We start from the raw sequence: 26,241 nt of genomic DNA on the forward strand, positions 1-26,241 counted from the left end.
ATTATTTAGGCAGTACATGGTGTTTTATTGGCAATCTATAGCATTATTATTTAGGCAGTACATGGTGTTTTATTGGCACTCTATGGCATTATTATTTAGGCAGTACATGGTGTTTTATTGGCACTCTATGGCATCATTATTTATGCAGTACATGGTGTTTTATTGGCACTCTATGACATCATTATTTAGGCAGTACATGGTGTTTTATTGGCAATCTATGGCATTATTATTTAGGCAGTACATGGTGTTTTATTGGCACTCTATGGCATTATTATTTAGGCAGTACATGGTTTTTTATTGGCACTCTATGGCATTATTATTTAGGCAGTACATGGTGTTTTATTGGCACTCTATGGCATTATTATTTATGCAGTACATGGTGTTTTATTGGCACTCTATGGCATTATTATTTAGGCAGTACATGGTGTTTTATTGGCACTCTATGGCATTATTATTTAGGCAGTACATGGTTTTTTATTGGCACTCTATGGCATTATTATTTAGGCAGTACATGGTGTTTTATTGGCACTCTATGGCATTATTATTTATGCAGTACATGGTGTTTTATTGGCACTCTATGGCATTATTATTTAGGCAGTACATGGTGTTTTATTGGCAATCTATGGCATTATTATTTAGGCAGTACATGGTGTTTTATTGGCACTCTATGGCATTATTATTTAGGCATTACATGGTGTTTTATTGGCACTCTATGGCATTATTATTTAGGCAGTACATGGTGTTTTATTGGCACTCTATGGCATTATTATTTAGGCAGTACATGGTGTTTTATTGGCACTCTATGGCATTATTATTTAGGCAGTACATGGTGTTTTATTGGCACTCTATGGCATTATTATTTAGGCAGTACATGGTGTTTTATTGGCAATCTATGGCATTATTATTTAGGCAGTACATGGTGTTTTATTGGCACTCTATGGCATTATTATTTATGCAGTACATGGTGTTTTATTGGCACTCTATGGCATTATTATTTATGCAGTACATGGTGTTTTATTGGCACTCTATGGCATTATTATTTAGGCAGTACATGGTGTTTTATTGGCACTCTATGGCATTATTATTTAGGCAGTACATGGTGTTTTATTGGCACTCTATGGCATTATTATTTAGGCAGTACATGGTGTTTTATTGGCACTCTATGGCATTATTATTTAGGCAGTACATGGTGTTTTATTGGCAATCTATGGCATTATTATTTAGGCAGTACATGGTGTTTTATTGGCACTCTATGGCATTATTATTTATGCAGTACATGGTGTTTTATTGGCACTCTATGGCATTATTATTTAGGCAGTACATGGTGTTTTATTGGCAATCTATGGCATTATTATTTAGGCAGTACATGGTGTTTTATTGGCACTCTATGGCATCATTATTTAGGCAGTACATGGCATCATTTAAACACTATATGACGTTATTATTTTGACACTGTATGGCGCTGTTATTTAGGTTTACGGTAACTACAAGTTTTTTAGAGATAGAGACCACTTGTGAAAACGCTCCTTTTTTGGGGGGGGAGAAGGTGGGTGAATTCCTAGAGGAGATTTTTATATTCTGAAGCCGTTTTGTTAGAGTTTTTCCTCCTGACATAAACATCATAGTGGATTTTCCATAAAAATGAGAAGGAGGAAGCGTCTTTCCCAGAATTTTCGCAGTGGTTTTTGGAGGAGGCTCTGCGACGTCGGTCCTGTCCATGCAGGGCTTGCTCCATGCACGAGGCCTCTCCCGCCTGCGCGGTGGCTCCGGCGCGGGGCTTCTTATTACAAGATATTTATTTCACTTACAAACAAAACTGGAGACAAAATGGGAGAAAGGAAGACAAAAGGCTTTTCCTTGGGTCTCGCCCCCCGCTGAGATTTATGCAAGGTAGGAAGCTGATTTGTGCCGTGAGCGGAAGATTAAAGAGTTTTAATATTGTTTGCATTCGGAATATTGCTTACCGCCAGAACGTTCACACTTATTCCTGCGACGGAACGTGATGATTTATACATCTGACTGCGCGATGGAAAGGCGTTTATGCTCTTTGCATAAAATAATGATACGCTGCCCCCCTTCAATTATACAGCGGGTGTACGGCATGAAATATTACTGATCATTTCTCAGGCGCGACCCGCGCTATTTACATATATTCCATATTTATGTGTTCCGGACTGCGCTAGCCTCCATTTACCTAATGGAAATATTAAAGGGTATGAATTCTTTTGCAAAAAAAATTATCCATTTTATCCTTAAACTATTTTTTTTTGCAAATTATTTTTGTTCAAACATTTGCACCGTTTGGCTTTTTTTTTTCTCCTTTGCAGAATGAGTTAACTGAGAATCAGGCAGTGAGCTCCTTCTGAGATGAGAGCTTATAAAACCATTTTATCTGTCTTTTCCTAAACTCCCCCTGTGCCGACTGATGAGCGGACTGATAAGCGCTGACCACATCGATTTTGAACAGAACTTTAATTTGCTCATAAATCAACTGAAAAAAAAAGAATAAGAAGAAAGTTAGAAATTACTTGTCGGAATGAGCTCACTGACAGATTCTCAGTTAACTCATTCTGCGGCCGGCAAACGGTGCCAAATTTTTAATGTGACCCAATTGCAAAAATTATTTTTAGCCCAAAATATATGCACTTCAATAAAAAAATGACCCCCCCCCCCCCACAAAAAAAAGGTGTTTGCATGTTATTAATACTCCCGAAAAACTTGCAGAGTGTAAGGGAAGAGTCAGTTGGTCGTAGAACTCGGACACGGATCGTAACACAATGCTCTCCCAACCACTGCATAGAAGATATGGTGTCACGCTTGGGCCTGCCAGTCCGAGCATTGCGTAGCATTCCTCGTCCAAGTTATGTGGCCATGTTTCATCAAAGGATATTGTACAAGAGTTGAAAATCATGGAAGCTTTTTCCCCTGAAAACAGCGCCACTTGTATGCACTGGCTGAGTGCGGTATTGCAGTTTTTCCCTAATTAGCTCCTCATAATGAACTTTTCAGCTTTTCTTCTACCCGTCAACATAGTATAGCAACATAGCATGGATTTCCTGGAATATTACACCTCCGGAGGAGTTAACTCTTACCTCCTGCCAGACTACCAACATCCGGAGGGAGGAAAAAAAAAAAAAAAAAAAGTGAAATTGCACATCACAAAGCATCAGACTAACACCTGAGATCCCGGCTGCTGCTGCAAATGTCAGAGGTCTAACATCCGTGCCCATAGCGGTACCATCAATTTTTATTCCCCCCACAAATACTAATGAGAATTGGTCTCCAATAAAAAAAAAATGCTAAAAAGTGACACAACATTTGCCTCCCCATAGAGAAAAACAAAGGTGGTGTGTGAACAGGGTTCAAAGGGGCCGGCGTCACTTCCAATATACACAATTGCTTCTTTCCAGATTTCGAGTGCGGCGCGGTCTCAAAGCAATTTCATGCAGGAGAGGTAGAAACACGGCCCCGAGCGGGCGACAGCTTATGTTATGGCATAATAAGATTATTATTATTATTATTATTATTATTATTATTTATTGTTATAGCGCCATTTATTCCATGGCGCTTTACATGTGAGGGGGGTATACATAAAAACAAGTACAATAATCTTAAACAATACAAGTCATAACTGGTACAGGAGGAGAGAGGACCCTGCCCGCGAGGGCTCACAATCTTCAAGGGATGGGTGATAATACAGTAGGCGAGGGTAGAGCTGGTCGTGCAGCGGTTTGGTGGATCGGTGGTTACTGCAGGTTATAGGCTTGTCGGAAGAGGTGGGTCTTCAGGCTCTTTTTGAAGGTTTCGATGGTAGGTGAGAGTCTGATATGTTGTGGTAGAGAGTTCCAGAGTAGGGGTGATGCGCGAGAGAAATCTTGTATGCGATTGTGGGAAGAGGAGATAAGAGGGGAGTAGAGAAGGAGATCTTGTGAGGATCGGAGGTTGCGTGCAGGAAAGTACCGGGAGACGAGGTCACAGATGTATGGAGGAGACAAGTTGTGGATGGCTTTGTATGTCATGGTTAGGGTTTTGTAATGGAGTCTCTGGGCAATTGGGAGCCAGTGAAGGGATTGACAGAGGGGAGAAGCTGGGGAATAGCGGGGGGACAGGTGGATTAGTCGGGCAGCAGAGTTTAGAATAGATTGGAGGGGTGCGAGAGTGTTTGAGGGGAGGCCGCAGAGCATGAGGTTGCAGTAGTCAAGGCGAGAGATGATGAGGGCATGGACTAGGGTTTTTGCAGATTCTTGGGTGAGGAATGAACGGATGCGTGAAATATTTTTGAGTTGAAGTCGGCAGGAAGTGGAAAGGGTTTGGATATGTGGTTTGAAGGAGAGATCAGCATCAAGGATTACTCCGAGGCAGCGAGCTTGTGGGACTGGGGAGAGTGGGCAGTCATTTACTGTAATTGATAGGTTCGTAGGGGGGGTCACGTGAGATGGGGGAAAGATGATGAATTCTGTTTTGTCCATGTTGAGTTTCAGATATCTAGTGGAGAAGAAGGATGAAATAGTGGACAGACATTGAGGGATTCTGGTTAGTAGGGAGGTGATATCTGGTCCAGAGATGTAGATCTGTGTGTCATCAGCATAAAGATGATACTGAAAGCCATGAGATTCTATGAGCTGTCCCAGGCCAAAGGTGTAAATAGAGAACAGCAGGGGCCCTAGGACTGAACCTTGTGGGACTCCGACAGATAGGGGGCGAGGTGAGGAGGTGGTGTGTGAGTGGGAGACGCTGAATGTCCGGTCTGTTAGGTATGATGAGATCCAGGAGAGGGCCAAGTCTGTGATGCCGAGGGATGAGAGGGTCTGTAATAATAGGGAATGGTCCACTGTGTCAAAGGCAGCCGACAGGTCCAGGAGGAGGAGGACAGAGTAGTGTCGCTTGCTCTTGGCAGTTAAGAGGTCATTGGTGACCTTAGTAAGGGCAGTTTCAGTGGAGTGGTGTGACCGGAAGCCAGATTGTAAGCGGTCGAAGAGGGAGCAAGAAGAGAGATGGGAGGACAGTTCAAGGTAGACGTGTTGTTCCAGTAGCTTGGAGGCGTATGGGAGAAGTGATATAGGGCGATAGCTAGATACAGAGGATGGGTCAAGAGAGGGCTTTTTGAGGATAGGTGTGATGGAGGCATGTTTAAAGCTTGAGGGGAAAACACCAGTTGTTAGTGATAGGTTGAAGAGATGGGTTAGGGTTGGGATGAAGACTGTGGTGAGGTTTGGGATGAAGTGGGATGGGATCGGGTCGAGTGCACAGGTGGTGAGATGTGATCTTGAGAGTAGAGTGGAGAGTCGATCTTCTGTAATGGTGGAGAAGTTGGTTTTGAAGGTGGAGGGCTGGGAAGTCGGGAGGAAGGGCTCTGGGGGTTGTTGACCAAAACTGTCCCTGATGTTATCAATTTTCTGCTTGAAAAATGAGGCAAAGTCTTCAGCTGAGATGAGTGGGGAGGGAGGAGGTGCTGGGGGGCGGAGGAGAGAATTGAAGGTGTTGAATAACTGTTTAGGGTTGTGAGACAGGGAGGATATGAGAGATGAGAAGTAGGTTTGTTTAGCTGTGGCGAGTGTGGTTTTGAAAGTAGTGAGGGACTGTTTGAATGCGATGAAATGCTCGTTGGAGTGGGATCTTTTCCATCTGCGCTCAGCAGCCCTGGAAGCTCGCCTCAGCTCTTTGGTCAGGCTGGTGTGCCAGGGCTGTCTGTTGATTTTGCGAGTTTTGGTATGTGTAAGTGGGGCAGCGGATTCCAAAGCTACAGCTATTGTGGTGTTATATAGAGCGGCAGCGTCATCCGCATTGTGTAAGGAACTTATATCTGTAAGAGGGAGGAGGGATTCGGAGAATGAGTGTAGGTCAAGGTGTTTAAGATTCCTGCGAGGGTGTGAAAGTTTGTGGGGTGGGGATTGTAGACATGGAGTGAAGAGGGAAGAGAATGTGAGCAGGTTGTGGTCAGAGAGAGGAAGAGGTGAGTTAGAGAGGTTAGATAGGGAGCAGAGGCGGGTGAAGATGAGGTCCAGTGTGTGGCCATCTTTGTGGGTGGCTGTAGAAGACCATTGAGTGAGGCCGAAGGAGGAAGTGAGAGATAGAAGTTTAGTGGCAGCTGAGAGGGAAGTGTCAATGGGGATGTTGAAGTCGCCCATGATGATAGTAGGGATGTCCGCGGAAAGGAAATGAAGTAACCAGGTGGTGAAGTGGTCAAAGAAGGTGGTGGCTGGCCCTGGGGGGCGGTAGATGACAGCCAGTTGGAGGTTGGAGGGGGAGTAGATGCGCACAGAGTGCACCTCAAAGGAAGGGAGGGTAACAGAGGGTGGCAGTGGGATTGGGGTGAAGGAGCAGGTATCTGACAGGAGAAAACCAACTCCTCCACCATGTTTGCTGCTGGGGCGGGGGGTGTGAGAAAGGTGGAAGCCGCCATACGAAAGTGCAGCAGGAGAGGCTGTGTCAGAAGGGGTGAGCCAGGTTTCGGTGATGGCGAGGAAGGAGAGTTTGGTAGTAACAAAAAGATCATGGATGTAGGAAAGCTTGTTGCAGACAGAGCGAGCGTTCCACAGAGCTCCTGTTAGTGGGACTGGGGAAGCGGGGGCTGGGTGAATGGGTATAAGGTTGGAGAGGTTACGGAAGGTTGTGATAGAGTGTGGATGGGAGGTAGAAATGACTGTGGGAATGTGGTGAGGAGGACCAGGATTTGGAGAGATATCACCAGCAGTGAGAAGGAGCAGAGAAAGTGTTAGCAGGTGGGAGCAGGAGAGGGCATGAGGGGGCTGTCTGTGTTTGGAGACAGAGGATTGTATGTTAAGGAACAGTTTTGAGGCGGAGGTGAGGTGGATGGGGAGGATTGAAGAAGAGATGAACAGTTCCTTACTAGGAGTAGGGATTAGGGGAATTAGCAGAAAGTGAAGGATTATTGGGGTGAAAGTGAAAACAAACAGAAACATTGTTTACAGTAACTGTGTCCAGTTACCTTCAGTTCCCTTCTGGTTCCCTTCTGGTTTTAATTCTTAAATTAATCTTCACACTTCTAGCACACACTTATAGCAATCACAATGCAGACTGAAGTCTATGCAGACTTGTGCTCTGCAATATATGTACAACTAAGTGCAGTCAGGTGTGAAGCAGAGAGGAGTGGTCTCTGCTCATCTTGGCCAGACAATTAAGAGTGGACCAGATGTATATGATCAAGCCAGAGTAAACAAGGTCATAAATAACACTGGGGTAAGCTGGGGTTAGCTGAAAGGCATACCATGTGAATGCTAGGTGCAGAGGCAAGTCTATGTGCAAAGCTGGGTGACGCACTGTGTGTCCTTCATAGACAGACAGCAGGAGAGCAGGAGAGCTGGGTGGATTGAAAGTCATCTCAGCAAGCGCGGCGACCGGATAAGTGTCTGCAGAAAAGGGTCAGCCTTCCGACAAAGAAATATGAGCATCAGATCAGGAGTTACCCACGATCAGGCTACACTGAGAAAAGGGGGTAAGAAGAGATCCGCTTTCTGCAAAACTAAAATATTTCACTAACATCAATTAAAACGTAAGCAGTTTTCTGCAACGATAAAAATGAGGCTGCTTTCAGCAGCCGCCTGACGTCAGCACTCAATGAACCAGAATTGTAACATGATGCTACCGAGCGCCATTTTCATGGGCCACTTCTTACACCAATGTCTTCCTATAGGCGCCCCCCATAGGAGCAATCTTGTTTTGTAATTGCCTAGAGCAGAAGGTCCTGGGTTCTCATTCCCCTTTTTTTAGTTCAATATTCACTTTCTTGTCCAATCTCATGATTATCTAAATAGTCTGAAGATATAAGAAAATCGAATGTGTGAGAAGTCAACCTCAGTCCTGTTACATCCGGAGACATGGAAGGACCTGAGACAGGTGAGTACAATGTGTTTTATTAGTTTTTTTAACGCCTTCAGGGTACGTGCACACGCTGCGGATTATCTGCATTTTTGCCTGCGGTTTGGTCCTGCGGATTCACTATCTCCACATTGACATGCAATTCTTTCTGCGGATTCAAAACCGCAGCAAATCCGCGCGGATTTTTCCGCAGCGTCGGCACAGCGTTTTTTTTTCCCCATTCATTTGAATGGTACTGTACACGGCAGCTAAAGCTGCTGCGGGTCCGCAGCGGCCAAAACCGCTGCGGAAACGCAGCGGAATCCGCAGCGTGTGCACGTACCCTCATTCCCCTGCGATTACTATAGTTTGGGGCCTGGAGGAGCTGCATAGCACAATAAATGGCAATTAGGGCACCACTGATCGAATCTGCTGGCCGAATTGAGCTAATCTTCCTGATAAGAAAAAATTAGACCCTAGATAATACCGCCTTTATAATAAACAAAATGGTTTCCAAATTATGCAACCTGTCACGGTCATGGTTTGTGGAACCACTATGCCACGGAGAGCCTAGCGGGGCGTGATGGGGAGGTTAGACTTGGCTCCCGATGAATGCCGAGTGCCACACCAGGGCAGAACAATGGTCGCGCAGCAGCTGGATAAAGCAGCAGGTGGAGCTTTTATCAGAGTGCAGCTGACAGAGTTTGCATCCGAGTGCAGCAAGTGGCGTTTGCACTTAGTATACTATAGGCAGGACTTGCACTGGTATGCAACCTTACACAGACTGAAACAGGAATGTTGCTCAGCCACCTCCACAGTGGAGAAGAAGCAATATATACATAATACCTCAAAACCATTGGCTGGGGAGGAAATAGCAAGTATACGCGCTGGCCCTTTAAGAGGGCGGGAATGCACACGCGCATGCCCTAAGGACATGGCCAGAGTGCTGCTGGGACCATGCGGAGCATGAGGAACCAACTGCAGCGCGGGTGAGTGAACTGACACGCTGGGTACCCGGCGTGGTGCTGACAGAACCATGTGGAGACCATAATACCACAATATACTTGATAAATAGTCTTGACATTATACTGCTCAAGTAAATCTAATAGTCTCTAAATAATACCACCATATAATGTTCTAATACCACCATATGCTTCCTAAATAATACCTACATATAGTGCTGGAATAATACCACCCTATGGCATCAAAATAATACTGCCATGTAGTGCATTAACATTACCACAGTATAGTACCTAAATATTACTATCATGTGGTGTCCTAATAACACCGCCATATGGTACCTAATACTGCCATGTATTGTTCTAGTAATACCACCATATAGTACCTAATACTGCCATGAAGTGTTGTAATAATACCACCATATAGTACCTAATACTGCCATGTATTGTTCTAGTAATGCCGCCATATGGTACCTAATACTGCCATGTATTGTTCTAGTAATACCACCATATAGTACCTAATACTGCCATGAAGTGTTGTAATAATACCATCATATAGTACCTAATACTGCCATGTATTGTTCTAGTAATACCGCCATATAGTACCTAATACTGCCATGTATTGTTCTAGTAATACCACCATATAGTACCTAATACTGCCATGAAGTGTTGTAATAATACCATCATATAGTACCTAATACTGCCATGTATTGTTCTAGTAATACCGCCATATAGTACCTAATACTGCCATGTATTGTTCTAGTAATACCACCATATAGTACCTAATACTGCCATGAAGTGTTGTAATAATACCATCATATAGTACCTAATACTGCCATGTATTGTTCTAGTAATACCGCCATATAGTACCTAATACTGCCATGTATTCTAGTAATACCACCATATAGTACCTAATACTGCCATGTATTGTTCTAGTAATACCGCCATATAGTACCTAATACTGCCATGTATTGTTCTAGTAATACCACCATATAGTACCTAATGCTGCCATGAAGTGTTGTAATAATACCACCATATAGTACCTAAACACTGCCATGTATTGTTCTAGTAATACCACCATATAGTACCTAATACTGCCATGTATTGTTCTAGTAATACCACTATATAGTACCTAATGCTGCCATGAAGTGTTGTAATAATACCACCATATAGTACCTAATACTGCCATGTATTGTTCTAGTAATACCGCCATATAGTACCTAATACTGCCATGTATTCTAGTAATACCACCATATAGTACCTAATACTGCCATGTAGTATTGTAATAATACCACCATATAGTACCTAATACTGCCATGTATTGTTCTAGTAATACCACCATATAGTACCTAATACTGCCATGAAGTGTTGTAATAATACCATCATATAGTACCTAATACTGCCATGTATTGTTCTAGTAATACCGCCATATAGTACCTAATATTGCCATGTATTGTTCTAGTAATACCACCATATAGTACCTAATGCTGCCATGAAGTGTTGTAATAATACCATCATATAGTACCTAATACTGCCATGTATTGTTCTAGTAATACCACCATATAGTACCTAATATTGCCATGTATTGTTCTAGTAATACCACCATATAGTACCTAATACTGCCATGTATTGTTCTAGTAATACCACCATATAGTACCTAATATTGCCATGTATTGTTCTATTAATACCACCATATAGTACCTAATGCTGCCATGAAGTGTTGTAATAATACCACCATATAGTACCTAAACACTGCCATGTATTGTTCTAGTAATACCACCATATAGTACCTAATACTGCCATGTATTGTTCTAGTAATACCACTATATAGTACCTAATGCTGCCATGAAGTGTTGTAATAATACCGCCATATAGTACCTAATACTGCCATGTATTGTTCTAGTAATACCACAATATAGTACCTAAACACTGCCATGTATTGTTCTAGTAATACCACCATATAGTACCTAATATTGCCATGTATTGTTCTAGTAATACCACCATATAGTACCTAATACTGCCATGTATTGTTCTAGTAATACCACTATATAGTACCTAATGCTGCCATGAAGTGTTGTAATAATACCGCCATATAGTACCTAATACTGCCATGTATTGTTCTAGTAATACCGCCATATAGTACCTAATACTGCCATGTATTGTTCTAGTAATACCACTATATAGTACCTAATGCTGCCATGAAGTGTTGTAATAATACCACCATATAGTACCTAATACTGCCATGTATTGTTCTAGTAATACCACTATATAGTACCTAATGCTGCCATGAAGTGTTGTAATCTAATAATCTAATGTTGTAATCTAATAATAATAATAATCACTAATAATAATCTTTATTTTTATATAGCGCTAACATATTCCGCAGCGCTTTACAGTTTGCACACATTTTTCATCACTGTCCCCGATGGGGCTCACAATCTAAATTCCCTATCAGTATGTCTTTGGACATATAGTACCTAATACTGCCATATAGTACCTAAACACTGCCATGTACTGTTCTAGTAATACCACCATATAGTACCTAATACTGCCATGTATTGTTCTAGTAAAACCGCCATATAGAACCTAATACTGCCATGTATTGTTCTAGTACTACCGCCATATAGTACCTAATACTGCCATGTATTGTCCTAGTAATACCGCCATATAGTACCTAATACTGCCATGTAGTGTTCTAGTAATACCACTATATAGTACCTAATGCTGCCATGAAGTGTTGTAATAATACCACCATATAGTACCTAAACACTGCCATGTATTGTTCTAGTAATACCACCATATAGTACCTAATACTGCCATGTATTGTTCTAGTAATACCACTATATAGTACCTAATGCTGCCATGAAGTGTTGTAATAATACCGCCATATAGTACCTAATACTGCCATGTATTGTTCTAGTAATACCGCCATATAGTACCTAATACTGCCATGTATTGTTCTAGTAATACCACTATATAGTACCTAATGCTGCCATGAAGTGTTGTAATCTAATAATCTAATGTTGTAATCTAATAATAATAATAATCACTAATAATAATCTTTATTTTTATATAGCGCTAACATATTCCGCAGCGCTTTACAGTTTGCACACATTTTTCATCACTGTCCCCGATGGGGCTCACAATCTAAATTCCCTATCAGTATGTCTTTGGACATATAGTACCTAATACTGCCATATAGTACCTAAACACTGCCATGTACTGTTCTAGTAATACCACCATATAGTACCTAATACTGCCATGTATTGTTCTAGTAAAACCGCCATATAGAACCTAATACTGCCATGTATTGTTCTAGTACTACCGCCATATAGTACCTAATACTGCCATGTATTGTCCTAGTAATACCGCCATATAGTACCTAATACTGCCATGTAGTGTTCTAGTAATACCACTATATAGTACCTAATGCTGCCATGAAGTGTTGTAATAATACCACCATATAGTACCTAATACTGCCATGTATTCTAGTAATACCGCCATATAGTACCTAATGCTGCCATGTATTGTTCTAGTAATACCACTATATAGTACCTAATACTGCCATGTATTGTTCTAGTAATACCACTATATAGTACCTAATGCTGCCATGAAGTGTTGTAACAATACCACCATATAGTACCTAAACACTGCCATGTACTGTTCTAGTAATACCACCATATAGTACCTAATGCTGCCATGTATTGTTCTAGTAATACCGCCATATAGTACCTAATACTGCCATGTATTGTTCTAGTAATACCGCCATATAGTACCTAATGCTGCCATGAAGTGTTGTAGTAATACCACTATATAGTACCTAATGCTGCCATGTATTGTTCTAGTAATACCACTATATAGTACCTAATGCTGCCATGAAGTGTTGTAATAATACACCATATAGTACCTAATACTGCCATGTATTGTTCTAGTAATACCACCATATAGTACCTAATGCTGCCATGAAGTGTTGTAATAATACCACCATATAGTACCTAATACTGCCATGTATTGTTCTAGTAATACCACCATATAGTACCTAATGCTGCCATGAAGTGTTGTAGTAATACCACCATATAGTACCTAATGCTGCCATGAAGTGTTGTAATAATACCACCATATAGTACCTAACACTGCCATGTAATGTCCTATTAATATTAGCATGTATTAATGAAACTGCCATGCATTCCCCCAATAATACCACCATATAGTACCTAATACTGCCATGTATTGTTCTAGTAATACCGCCATATAGTACCTAATACTGCCATGTATTGTTCTAGTAATACCGCCATATAGTACCTAATACTGCCATGTATTGTTCTAGTAATACCGCCATATAATACCTAATACTGCCATGAAGTGTTGTAATAATACCATCATATAGTACCTAATACTGCCATGTATTGTTCTAGTAATACCGCCATATAGTACCTAATGCTGCCATGTATTGTTCTAGTAATACCACCATATAGTACCTAATGCTGCCATGAAGTGTTGTAGTAATACCACTATATAGTACCTAATGCTGCCATGTATTGTTCTAGTAATACCACCATATAGTACCTAATACTGCCATGAAGTGTTGTAATAATACCATCATATAGTACCTAATACTGCCATGTATTGTTCTAGTAATACCGCCATATAGTACCTAATACTGCCATGTATTGTTCTAGTAATACCACCATATAGTACCTAAACACTGCCATGTATTGTTCTAGTAATACCACCATATAGTACCTAAACACTGCCATGTATTGTTCTAGTAATACCACCATATAGTACCTAATACTGCCATGTATTGTTCTAGTAATACCACTATATAGTACCTAATGCTGCCATGAAGTGTTGTAATAATACCGCCATATAGTACCTAATACTGCCATGTATTGTTCTAGTAATACCGCCATATAGTACCTAATACTGCCATGTATTGTTCTAGTAATACCACTATATAGTACCTAATGCTGCCATGTATTGTTCTAGTAATACCACTATATAGTACCTAATACTGCCATGTATTGTTCTAGTAATACCGCCATATAGTACCTAATACTGCCATGTATTGTTCTAGTAATACCACTATATAGTACCTAATGCTGCCATGTATTGTTCTAGTAATACCGCCATATAGTACCTAATACTGCCATGTATTGTTCTAGTAATACCGCCATATAGTACCTAATACTGCCATGTATTGTTCTAGTAATACCACTATATAGTACCTAATGCTGCCATGTATTGTTCTAGTAATACCGCCATATAGTACCTAATACTGCCATGTATTGTTCTAGTAATACCGCCATATAGTACCTAATACTGCCATGTATTGTTCTAGTAATACCACTATATAGTACCTAATACTGCCATGTATTGTTCTAGTAATACCACTATATAGTACCTAATACTGCCATGTATTGTTCTAGTAATACCACTATATAGTACCTAATGCTGCCATGAAGTGTTGTAATAATACCACCATATAGTACCTAATACTGCCATGTATTGTTCTAGTAATACCACTATATAGTACCTAATGCTGCCATGAAGTGTTGTAATCTAATAATCTAATGTTGTAATCTAATAATAATAATAATCACTAATAATAATCTTTATTTTTATATAGCGCTAACATATTCCGCAGCGCTTTACAGTTTGCACACATTTTTCATCACTGTCCCCGATGGGGCTCACAATCTAAATTCCCTATCAGTATGTCTTTGGACATATAGTACCTAATACTGCCATATAGTACCTAAACACTGCCATGTACTGTTCTAGTAATACCACCATATAGTACCTAATACTGCCATGTATTGTTCTAGTAAAACCGCCATATAGAACCTAATACTGCCATGTATTGTTCTAGTACTACCGCCATATAGTACCTAATACTGCCATGTATTGTCCTAGTAATACCGCCATATAGTACCTAATACTGCCATGTAGTGTTCTAGTAATACCACTATATAGTACCTAATGCTGCCATGAAGTGTTGTAATAATACCACCATATAGTACCTAATACTGCCATGTATTCTAGTAATACCGCCATATAGTACCTAATGCTGCCATGTATTGTTCTAGTAATACCACTATATAGTACCTAATACTGCCATGTATTGTTCTAGTAATACCACTATATAGTACCTAATGCTGCCATGAAGTGTTGTAACAATACCACCATATAGTACCTAAACACTGCCATGTACTGTTCTAGTAATACCACCATATAGTACCTAATGCTGCCATGTATTGTTCTAGTAATACCGCCATATAGTACCTAATACTGCCATGTATTGTTCTAGTAATACCGCCATATAGTACCTAATGCTGCCATGAAGTGTTGTAGTAATACCACTATATAGTACCTAATGCTGCCATGTATTGTTCTAGTAATACCACTATATAGTACCTAATGCTGCCATGAAGTGTTGTAATAATACCACCATATAGTACCTAATACTGCCATGTATTGTTCTAGTAATACCACCATATAGTACCTAATGCTGCCATGAAGTGTTGTAATAATACCACCATATAGTACCTAATACTGCCGTGTATTGTTCTAGTAATACCACCATATAGTACCTAATGCTGCCATGAAGTGTTGTAGTAATACCACCATATAGTACCTAATGCTGCCATGAAGTGTTGTAATAATACCACCATATAGTACCTAACACTGCCATGTAATGTCCTATTAATATTACCATGTATTAATGAAACTGCCATGCATTCCCCCAATAATACCACCATATAGTACCTAATACTGCCATGTATTGTTCTAGTAATACCGCCATATAGTACCTAATACTGCCATGTATTGTTCTAGTAATACCGCCATATAGTACCTAATACTGCCATGTATTGTTCTAGTAATACCGCCATATAATACCTAATACTGCCATGAAGTGTTGTAATAATACCATCATATAGTACCTAATACTGCCATGTATTGTTCTAGTAATACCGCCATATAGTACCTAATGCTGCCATGTATTGTTCTAGTAATACCACCATATAGTACCTAATGCTGCCATGAAGTGTTGTAGTAATACCACTATATAGTACCTAATGCTGCCATGTATTGTTCTAGTAATACCACCATATAGTACCTAATACTGCCATGAAGTGTTGTAATAATACCATCATATAGTACCTAATACTGCCATGTATTGTTCTAGTAATACCGCCATATAGTACCTAATACTGCCATGTATTGTTCTAGTAATACCACCATATAGTACCTAATGCTGCCATGAAGTGTTGTAATAATACCACCATATAGTACCTAATACTGCCATGTACTGTTCTAGTAATACCGCCATATAGTACCTAATACTGCCATGTATTCTAGTAATACCACCATATAGTACCTAATACTGCCATGTATTGTTCTAGTAATACCACCATATAGTACCTAATGCTGCCATGAAGTGTTGTAATAACACCACCATATAGTACCTAATACTGCCATGTATTGTTCTAGTAATACCGCCATATAGTACCTAATACTGCCATGTATTCTAGTAATACCACCATATAGTACCTAATACTGCCATGTATTGTTCTAGTAATACCACCATATAGTACCTAATACTGCCATGAAGTGTTGTAATAATACCATCATATAGTACCTAATACTGCCATGTATTGTTCTAGTAATACCGCCATATAGTACCTAATATTGCCATGTATTGTTCTAGTAATACCACCATATAGTACCTAATGCTGCCATGAAGTGTTGTAATAATACCACCATATAGTACCTAAACACTGCCATGTATTGTTCTAGTAATACCACCATATAGTACCTAATACTGCCATGTATTGTTCTAGTAATACCGCCATATAGTACCTAATATTGCCATGTATTGTTCTAGTAATACCACTATATAGTACCTAATGCTGCCATGAAGTGTTGTAATAATACCACCATATAGTACCTAATACGGCCATGTATTGTTCTAGTAATACCACTATATAGTACCTAATGCTGCCATGAAGTGTTGTAATCTAATAATCTAATGTTGTAATCTAATAATAATAATAATCACTAATAATAATCTTTATTTTTATATAGCGCTAACATATTCCGCAGCGCTTTACAGTTTGCACACATTTTTCATCACTGTCCCCGATGGGGCTCACAATCTAAATTCCCTATCAGTATGTCTTTGGACATATAGTACCTAATACTGCCATATAGTACCTAAACACTGCCATGTACTGTTCTAGTAATACCACCATATAGTACCTAATACTGCCATGTATTGTTCTAGTAAAACCGCCATATAGAACCTAATACTGCCATGTATTGTTCTAGTACTACCGCCATATAGTACCTAATACTGCCATGTATTGTCCTAGTAATACCACTATATAGTACCTAATGCTGCCATGAAGTGTTGTAGTAATACCGCCATATAGTACCTAATACTGCCATGTAGTGTTCTAGTAATACCACTATATAGTACCTAATGCTGCCATGAAGTGTTGTAATAATACCACCATATAGTACCTAATACTGCCATGTATTCTAGTAATACCGCCATATAATACCTAATGCTGCCATGTATTGTTCTAGTAATACCACTATATAGTACCTAATACTGCCATGTATTGTTCTAGTAATACCACTATATAGTACCTAATGCTGCCATGAAGTGTTGTAACAATACCACCATATAGTACCTAAACACTGCCATGTACTGTTCTAGTAATACCACCATATAGTACCTAATGCTGCCATGTATTGTTCTACTAATACCGCCATATAGTACCTAATACTGCCATGTATTCTAGTAATACCGCCATATAGTACCTAATGCTGCCATGAAGTGTTGTAGTAATACCACTATATAGTACCTAATGCTGCCATGTATTGTTCTAGTAATACCACTATATAGTACCTAATGCTGCCATGAAGTGTTGTAATAATACCACCATATAGTACCTAATACTGCCATGTATTGTTCTAGTAATACCACCATATAGTACCTAATGCTGCCATGAAGTGTTGTAATAATACCACCATATAGTACCTAATACTGCCATGTATTGTTCTAGTAATACCGCCATATAATACCTAATACTGCCATGAAGTGTTGTAATAATACCACCATATAGTACCTAATACTGCCATGTATTGTTCTAGTAATACCGCCATATAGTACCTAATACTGCCATGTATTGTTCTAGTAATACCGCCATATAGTACCTAATACTGCCATGTATTGTTCTAGTAATACCGCCATATAATACCTAATACTGCCATGAAGTGTTGTAATAATACCATCATATAGTACCTAATACTGCCATGTATTGTTCTAGTAATACCGCCATATAGTACCTAATGCTGCCATGTATTGTTCTAGTAATACCACCATATAGTACCTAATACTGCCATGAAGTGTTGTAATAATACCATCATATAGTACCTAATACTGCCATGTATTGTTCTAGTAATACCGCCATATAGTACCTAATACTGCCATGTATTGTTCTAGTAATACCACCATATAGTACCTAATGCTGCCATGAAGTGTTGTAATAATACCACCATATAGTACCTAAACACTGCCATGTATTGTTCTAGTAATACCGCCATATAGTACCTAATACTGCCATGTATTCTAGTAATACCACCATATAGTACCTAATACTGCCATGTATTGTTCTAGTAATACCACCATATAGTACCTAATACTGCCATGAAGTGTTGTAATAATACCATCATATAGTACCTAATACTGCCATGTATTGTTCTAGTAATACCACTATATAGTACCTAATGCTGCCATGAAGTGTTGTAATAATACCACCATATAGTACCTAATACTGCCATGTATTGTTCTAGTAATACCACTATATAGTACCTAATGCTGCCATGAAGTGTTGTAATAATACCGCCATATAGTACCTAATGCTGCCATGTATTGTTCTAGTAATACCGCCATATAGTACCTAATACTGCCATGTATTGTTCTAGTAATACCACCATATAGTACCTAATGCTGCCATGAAGTGTTGTAATAATACCACCATATAGTACCTAATACTGCCATGTATTGTTCTAGTAATACCACCATATAGTACCTAATGCTGCCATGAAGTGTTGTAGTAATACCACCATATAGTACCTAATGCTGCCATGAAGTGTTGTAATAATACCACCATATAGTACCTAACACTGCCATGTAATGTCCTATTAATATTACCATGTATTAATGAAACTGCCATGCATTCCCCCAATAATACCACCATATAGTACCTAATACTGCCATGTATTGTTCTAGTAATACCGCCATATAGTACCTAATACTGCCATGTATTGTTCTAGTAATACCGCCATATAGTACCTAATACTGCCATGTATTGTTCTAGTAATACCGCCATATAATACCTAATACTGCCATGAAGTGTTGTAATAATACCATCATATAGTACCTAATACTGCCATGTATTGTTCTAGTAATACCGCCATATAGTACCTAATGCTGCCATGTATTGTTCTAGTAATACCACCATATAGTACCTAATACTGCCATGAAGTGTTGTAATAATACCATCATATAGTACCTAATACTGCCATGTATTGTTCTAGTAATACCGCCATATAGTACCTAATACTGCCATGTATTGTTCTAGTAATACCACCATATAGTACCTAATGCTGCCATGAAGTGTTGTAATAATACCACCATATAGTACCTAATACTGCCATGTATTGTTCTAGTAATACCGCCATATAGTACCTAATACTGCCATGTATTCTAGTAATACCACCATATAGTACCTAATACTGCCATGTATTGTTCTAGTAATACCACCATATAGTACCTAATACTGCCATGAAGTGTTGTAATAACACCATCATATAGTACCTAATACTGCCATGTATTGTTCTAGTAATACCGCCATATAGTACCTAATATTGCCATGTATTGTTCTAGTAATACCACCATATAGTACCTAATGCTGCCATGAAGTGTTGTAATAATACCACCATATAGTACCTAAACACTGCCATGTATTGTTCTAGTAATACCGCCATATAGTACCTAATACTGCCATGTATTCTAGTAATACCACCATATAGTACCTAATACTGCCATGTATTGTTCTAGTAATACCACCATATAGTACCTAATACTGCCATGAAGTGTTGTAATAATACCATCATATAGTACCTAATACTGCCATGTATTGTTCTAGTAATACCACTATATAGTACCTAATGCTGCCATGAAGTGTTGTAATAATACCACCATATAGTACCTAATACTGCCATGTATTGTTCTAGTAATACCACTATATAGTACCTAATGCTGCCATGAAGTGTTGTAATAATACCGCCATATAGTACCTAATGCTGCCATGTATTGTTCTAGTAATACCGCCATATAGTACCTAATACTGCCATGTATTGTTCTAGTAATACCACCATATAGTACCTAATGCTGCCATGAAGTGTTGTAATAATACCACCATATAGTACCTAATACTGCCATGTATTGTTCTAGTAATACCGCCATATAGTACCTAATACTGCCATGTATTCTAGTAATACCACCATATAGTACCTAATACTGCCATGTATTGTTCTAGTAATACCACCATATAGTACCTAATACTGCCATGAAGTGTTGTAATAACACCATCATATAGTACCTAATACTGCCATGTATTGTTCTAGTAATACCGCCATATAGTACCTAATACTGCCATGTATTGTTCTAGTAATACCACCATATAGTACCTAATGCTGCCATGAAGTGTTGTAATAATACCACCATATAGTACCTAAACACTGCCATGTATTGTTCTAGTAATACCACCATATAGTACCTAATACTGCCATGTATTGTTCTAGTAATACCGCCATATAGTACCTAATACTGCCATGTATTGTTCTAGTAATACCACTATATAGTACCTAATGCTGCCATGAAGTGTTGTAATAATACCACCATATAGTACCTAATACGGCCATGTATTGTTCTAGTAATACCACTATATAGTACCTAATGCTGCCATGAAGTGTTGTAATCTAATAATCTAATGTTGTAATCTAATAATAATAATAATCACTAATAATAATCTTTATTTTTATATAGCGCTAACATATTCCGCAGCGCTTTACAGTTTGCACACATTTTTCATCACTGTCCCCGATGGGGCTCACAATCTAAATTCCCTATCAGTATGTCTTTGGACATATAGTACCTAATACTGCCATATAGTACCTAAACACTGCCATGTACTGTTCTAGTAATACCACCATATAGTACCTAATACTGCCATGTATTGTTCTAGTAAAACCGCCATATAGAACCTAATACTGCCATGTATTGTTCTAGTACTACCGCCATATAGTACCTAATACTGCCATGTATTGTCCTAGTAATACCGCCATATAGTACCTAATACTGCCATGTAGTGTTCTAGTAATACCACTATATAGTACCTAATTCTGCCATGAAGTGTTGTAGTAATACCGCCATATAGTACCTAATACTGCCATGTAGTGTTCTAGTAATACCACTATATAGTACCTAATGCTGCCATGAAGTGTTGTAATAATACCACCATATAGTACCTAATACTGCCATGTATTCTAGTAATACCGCCATATAGTACCTAATGCTGCCATGTATTGTTCTAGTAATACCACTATATAGTACCTAATACTGCCATGTATTGTTCTAGTAATACCACTATATAGTACCTAATGCTGCCATGAAGTGTTGTAACAATACCACCATATAGTACCTAAACACTGCCATGTACTGTTCTAGTAATACCACCATATAGTACCTAATGCTGCCATGTATTGTTCTAGTAATACCGCCATATAGTACCTAATACTGCCATGTATTGTTCTAGTAATACCGCCATATAGTACCTAATGCTGCCATGAAGTGTTGTAGTAATACCACTATATAGTACCTAATGCTGCCATGTATTGTTCTAGTAATACCACTATATAGTACCTAATGCTGCCATGAAGTGTTGTAATAATACCACCATATAGTACCTAATACTGCCATGTATTGTTCTAGTAATACCACCATATAGTACCTAATGCTGCCATGAAGTGTTGTAGTAATACCACCACCATATAGTACCTAATGCTGCCATGAAGTGTTGTAATAATACCACCATATAGTACCTAACACTGCCATGTAATGTCCTATTAATATTACCATGTATTAATGAAACTGCCATGCATTCCCCCAATAATACCACCATATAGTACCTAATACTGCCATGTATTGTTCTAGTAATACCGCCATATAGTACCTAATACTGCCATGTATTGTTCTAGTAATACCGCCATATAGTACCTAATACTGCCATGTATTGTTCTAGTAATACCGCCATATAGTACCTAATACTGCCATGAAGTGTTGTAATAATACCATCATATAGTACCTAATACTGCCATGAAGTGTTGTAATAATACCACCATATAGTACCTAATACTGCCATGTATTGTTCTAGTAATACCACCATATAGTACCTAATGCTGCCATGAAGTGTTGTAGTAATACCACTATATAGTACCTAATGCTGCCATGAAGTGTTGTAATAATACCACCATATAGTACCTAATGCTGCCATGTATTGTTCTAGTAATACCACCATATAGTACCTAATGCTGCCATGAAGTGTTGTAGTAATACCACTATATAGTACCTAATGCTGCCATGAAGTGTTGTAATAATACCACCATATAGTACCTAATACTGCCATGTATTGTTCTAGTAATACCACCATATAGTACCTAATGCTGCCATGAAGTGTTCTAGTAATACCACTATATAGTACCTAATACTGCCATGAAGTGTTGTAATAATACCACCATATAGTACCTAATACTGCCATGTATTGTTCTAGTTGTCGGGATCCCTCAGATTACTCTTTCATCTGAAGGACCGATGTTCTTGGGTGTGAAGCATCATATGTCTCTAATTAAATCAGCTCCGTGGAGAAGAACTACACAGACACCAGCTGTATGGTACAACTCAGGATGCCTCCAAGACGCCTCTGGCTTATCAGTTAGGCTTCCGTCTTTTATAGTAAAGAATTTAAACATTTTACAGACATGCGCAGTACAAATGATTTTACAACTTGTTTTCGACAAAGAAAGTCATTTAGGCGAAAAAGCAGAGGTATTTGACCTTGGTTCACAAGGGAGATGTCTGAGATGACATCTCGAAGAACAGATAAGGTTTTAAACAAGAGAATGCAACATAGACAGAACTCAATTTAACTCCTTCAGTTCCTATCATTCCCCCCTTTGACATCTTCATTTTCCACAATCTGGAACACTGGATCCTGCAACAACAGCGGATAGTGGCTCGTTCACCAGGTACTATCCCAGGCCGACGGGTTGCCCAAGGGAGACAGGTCTTCTACCTTCTCCATCCCCCAGATACTGAAGCCACGTCCATCATTGCAAGAGTACGCTCCTTCATGCCAGAAATGAGATGTCAATCTAGGACTCAAAGGAATAATAGTTAAATTCTTGTTGTTTACAGTCAAACTTCCTTATCTATTTCTACATCTTTTCTTGCATACAGAGATACACCAAAAAACAAGTTTCAATAGCACATATATTACGAAGATACAAACAACAATACGTAATAGACTTAGTATAATCCCAGCTATCCAGCCTCCAATACCCTTAAACCAATTAGCTGGATTAAGAAAGGAGAATGTATCTGACCACCAACTATCCTTAGTACGATCATTGTCTTTATCGTACTGATCTCTAAGTTTTTGAACATCCTCTATTTTTGATCTTAACTTTAAACTACTGTTGGGATCTATATAATGACAGCAAGCTGGTCCGATGACTTGACACATACCTCCTTGCGCTGCAGTTAAATAATCTAATACTATGGTATGCTGATTAGTGACTATGATAAGCTGATTTTGGACAGCAACGGTGGTGTGCAATATCTCCAATATATCCCATATTTGGTCATCTAAGTAATCTGTAGCCCTGACTAATTTATCCCACATTTGAGTGATCATAGGATAAATAAAAATAGAGCTGACAATTTTATTGGCCACACTCATCTGCACTATATGTGGTCTCCCAGAGAGGCGAGGTGTATTGTCAGCAGCTCTTTTGTACAACGTGTGTTTAGGTATGCTCTGAGTACTCAACTGGTCATTCGGAATAACAAAGGTAGCTGGAGTCAAACGACCCAGAGTACAAGCACCTTTTACCCCTACTGGCAACCATTTATATGCATTGTCTCCACATACCCAGAACATGTCACTAGGTAGGTCCCATAGGGCTGAATGTTGTAATACCAGTCTATGAACTAAATCTATGAACGCAGATACATTCTGAAGCATACACCAATTTGGAAGTTGTCCTAAAGGGCTACAATACCCTACATCGGGATTTCCACAGGTGGGAGTTCCTTTCTCATATCCAGATGACTCGTTGCAAGGTATATTACCTGAAATATTAAAACAAGTTTCATTATTGCCCTGGGGAAATAAATTGGAATACTCCCAGGACGTGTTATGCAACCTTCTTTCTAGCAGTATTGGTTTGAAGGCATCAGTAGAGTGGGAAGTTACATTAAAACTAACTTGTAGGCCATACATTGGAATTTGCCCCAGGTAGGTTAATCGAGTTCTATTCCTGGGTACCCAAGCCCCCCCTTTATATGCCAGATATTGAAGGTATGTATTACTTCCTGAAAGATTACCCTGCCACCAAGGGTATCCTACCCATCCCACAATAGGTATTCCAACAGTTGTGTTCCATAACTTCACATTATTTGTGGCATTATTAGCAAGTGTATCAGAACAACTGGTCCAGGCAAATAATTCCTCAGGTGGCACAGGAATAACAAGGAACGGAATACTAGTGGCTGATACTGGTGAATGTGTGCAGATCCAGCAAATGATTTGACCAATCATTTAGTATTTTTTCATGATGTTGTATAAACTTATTATTCAAGGACATTGGAGAATTTAGACTATCCCACGCAGCTACCATTATTACAGATAATGCAACAAAACCAAACCAAAACATTATGCACTCTTATGCTTTGTTAATTCCTGTGGCTAGTTTGCAATGCGATGCGTGGATCCAGGTTGGTCGTCCTTCCAACTTAACAGAAGTAGGCGTTGTTAGGAGTACTTAGTAAGGTCCTTGATATCGGGGTTCAAGGGTCTTTCTGGAGTGTTTCTTGACATATACGTAATCACCAGGTTGTAGACAGTGAGTTCCTTCCACACTATCTGGATCTCTGTCTGATTCAATTGTTTCAGGGACACCGAATCGTGGTACTAGTTCCATCACCAGTTTCTTTGCAGTGGCTCGAGCTGTAGCCGTTTTCACCGGGTAGGCCTCTGGCCATCCAGAGAAGAGATCTACACATACTAGGATATTTGCATACACTCCTACCTTGGTAGCTGTATGTCGTCAATCTGCCGTCTCTGAAACGGGTAGAGAGGCCTAGGTGTCGCTTTCTTAGGGACTTTTACTGTTTTACCTGGGTTGTGCTGTGCACAGATGAGGCATGATTGTACAAGTTTCGCGGCTGCGCAACTGAAGCCAGGAGCGATCCAGAAGGCATCTACCATGGCACACATGTGACTTTTTGAGGTGTGATTGGGGCCATGTGCTGCTTGCGCCATGATTGGGAACAGGGACTTTGGTGGGCACATTTTATCCTTATTCTCCCATACTCCATTTGAGTTCAGCTCAGCTCCCAGTCTCCCCCGGTGTACCTTCTCTGTTTGGGCAGCCTTTTGCTGGAGGGATTTCAGGACATCTAGACCCAATGTGGCTGGAATACGCTGACTCCCCGCCACCGTCCACTGCTCTCTCTAGGCCGCCTTGTGCTATTTTAGCAGCCTCGTTCGCCCTTCTATTGCCCTCTACCTCCACGGAGTCACCTTTGTGTGTGCTTTTACCTTGACAATGCCAACCTGGACTGGTAACATCAATGCCTCCATCAATTGTTTCACCAGCTCTGCATTTTTAATGGGCTTCGAATCTGTGAAAATATTAGCGACTTTACCTGCAGCGGCTCTACACGCCTCAGTGAGTGCCTTCAACTCTGCCTCCTGCGCCGACATGTGAGGAGAGAGTGGTTCCGCTCGGATTACCTCATGTGAGGATACTACTGCATATCCAGTGTAGAATCGTCCATCCTGGTGGTATCTGGGGCCATCTACAAAAAAGAAACTCAAAGTCTGCATTAGGAACAGGTTTTTCATGAATGTGTGCAAACCCCACCGTCTCCTGACTCATCAGTTCTATGCAGACATGTTCATGCGTCATGTCAAAGTATCCTTCCTCACTTGCCAACACGGTCACCAATTCCCCCTTTTCTGAATCCACAGGCAGGAGGGTGGCTGGATTCAGAACGTTACATCTTTTGAGGAGTGACATACTCAGGAATTAGTAGAGCACACTC

General features: G+C 39.7%; 1 long non-coding RNA gene across 1 annotated transcript in view; it reads left to right on the forward strand.

Annotated features, from left to right (window-relative positions):
* The first annotated feature begins 8,608 nt into the window (after positions 1-8,608).
* Positions 8,609-26,241, forward strand: part of LOC141058814 (uncharacterized) — a 32,894-nt gene continuing 15,261 nt past the window's right edge. Inside the window, exon 1 of the long non-coding RNA XR_012222323.1 lies at positions 8,609-8,807. This is a non-coding gene — a long non-coding RNA (uncharacterized lncRNA). The remainder of the gene's footprint in view (positions 8,808-26,241) is intronic.

The sequence above is a fragment of the Dendrobates tinctorius genome, unplaced genomic scaffold (genome assembly GCF_039654945.1).
Source record: "Dendrobates tinctorius isolate UK_male_01 unplaced genomic scaffold, ASM3965494v1 ptg000214l, whole genome shotgun sequence".
Classification (NCBI taxonomy): domain Eukaryota; kingdom Metazoa; phylum Chordata; class Amphibia; order Anura; family Dendrobatidae; genus Dendrobates; species Dendrobates tinctorius.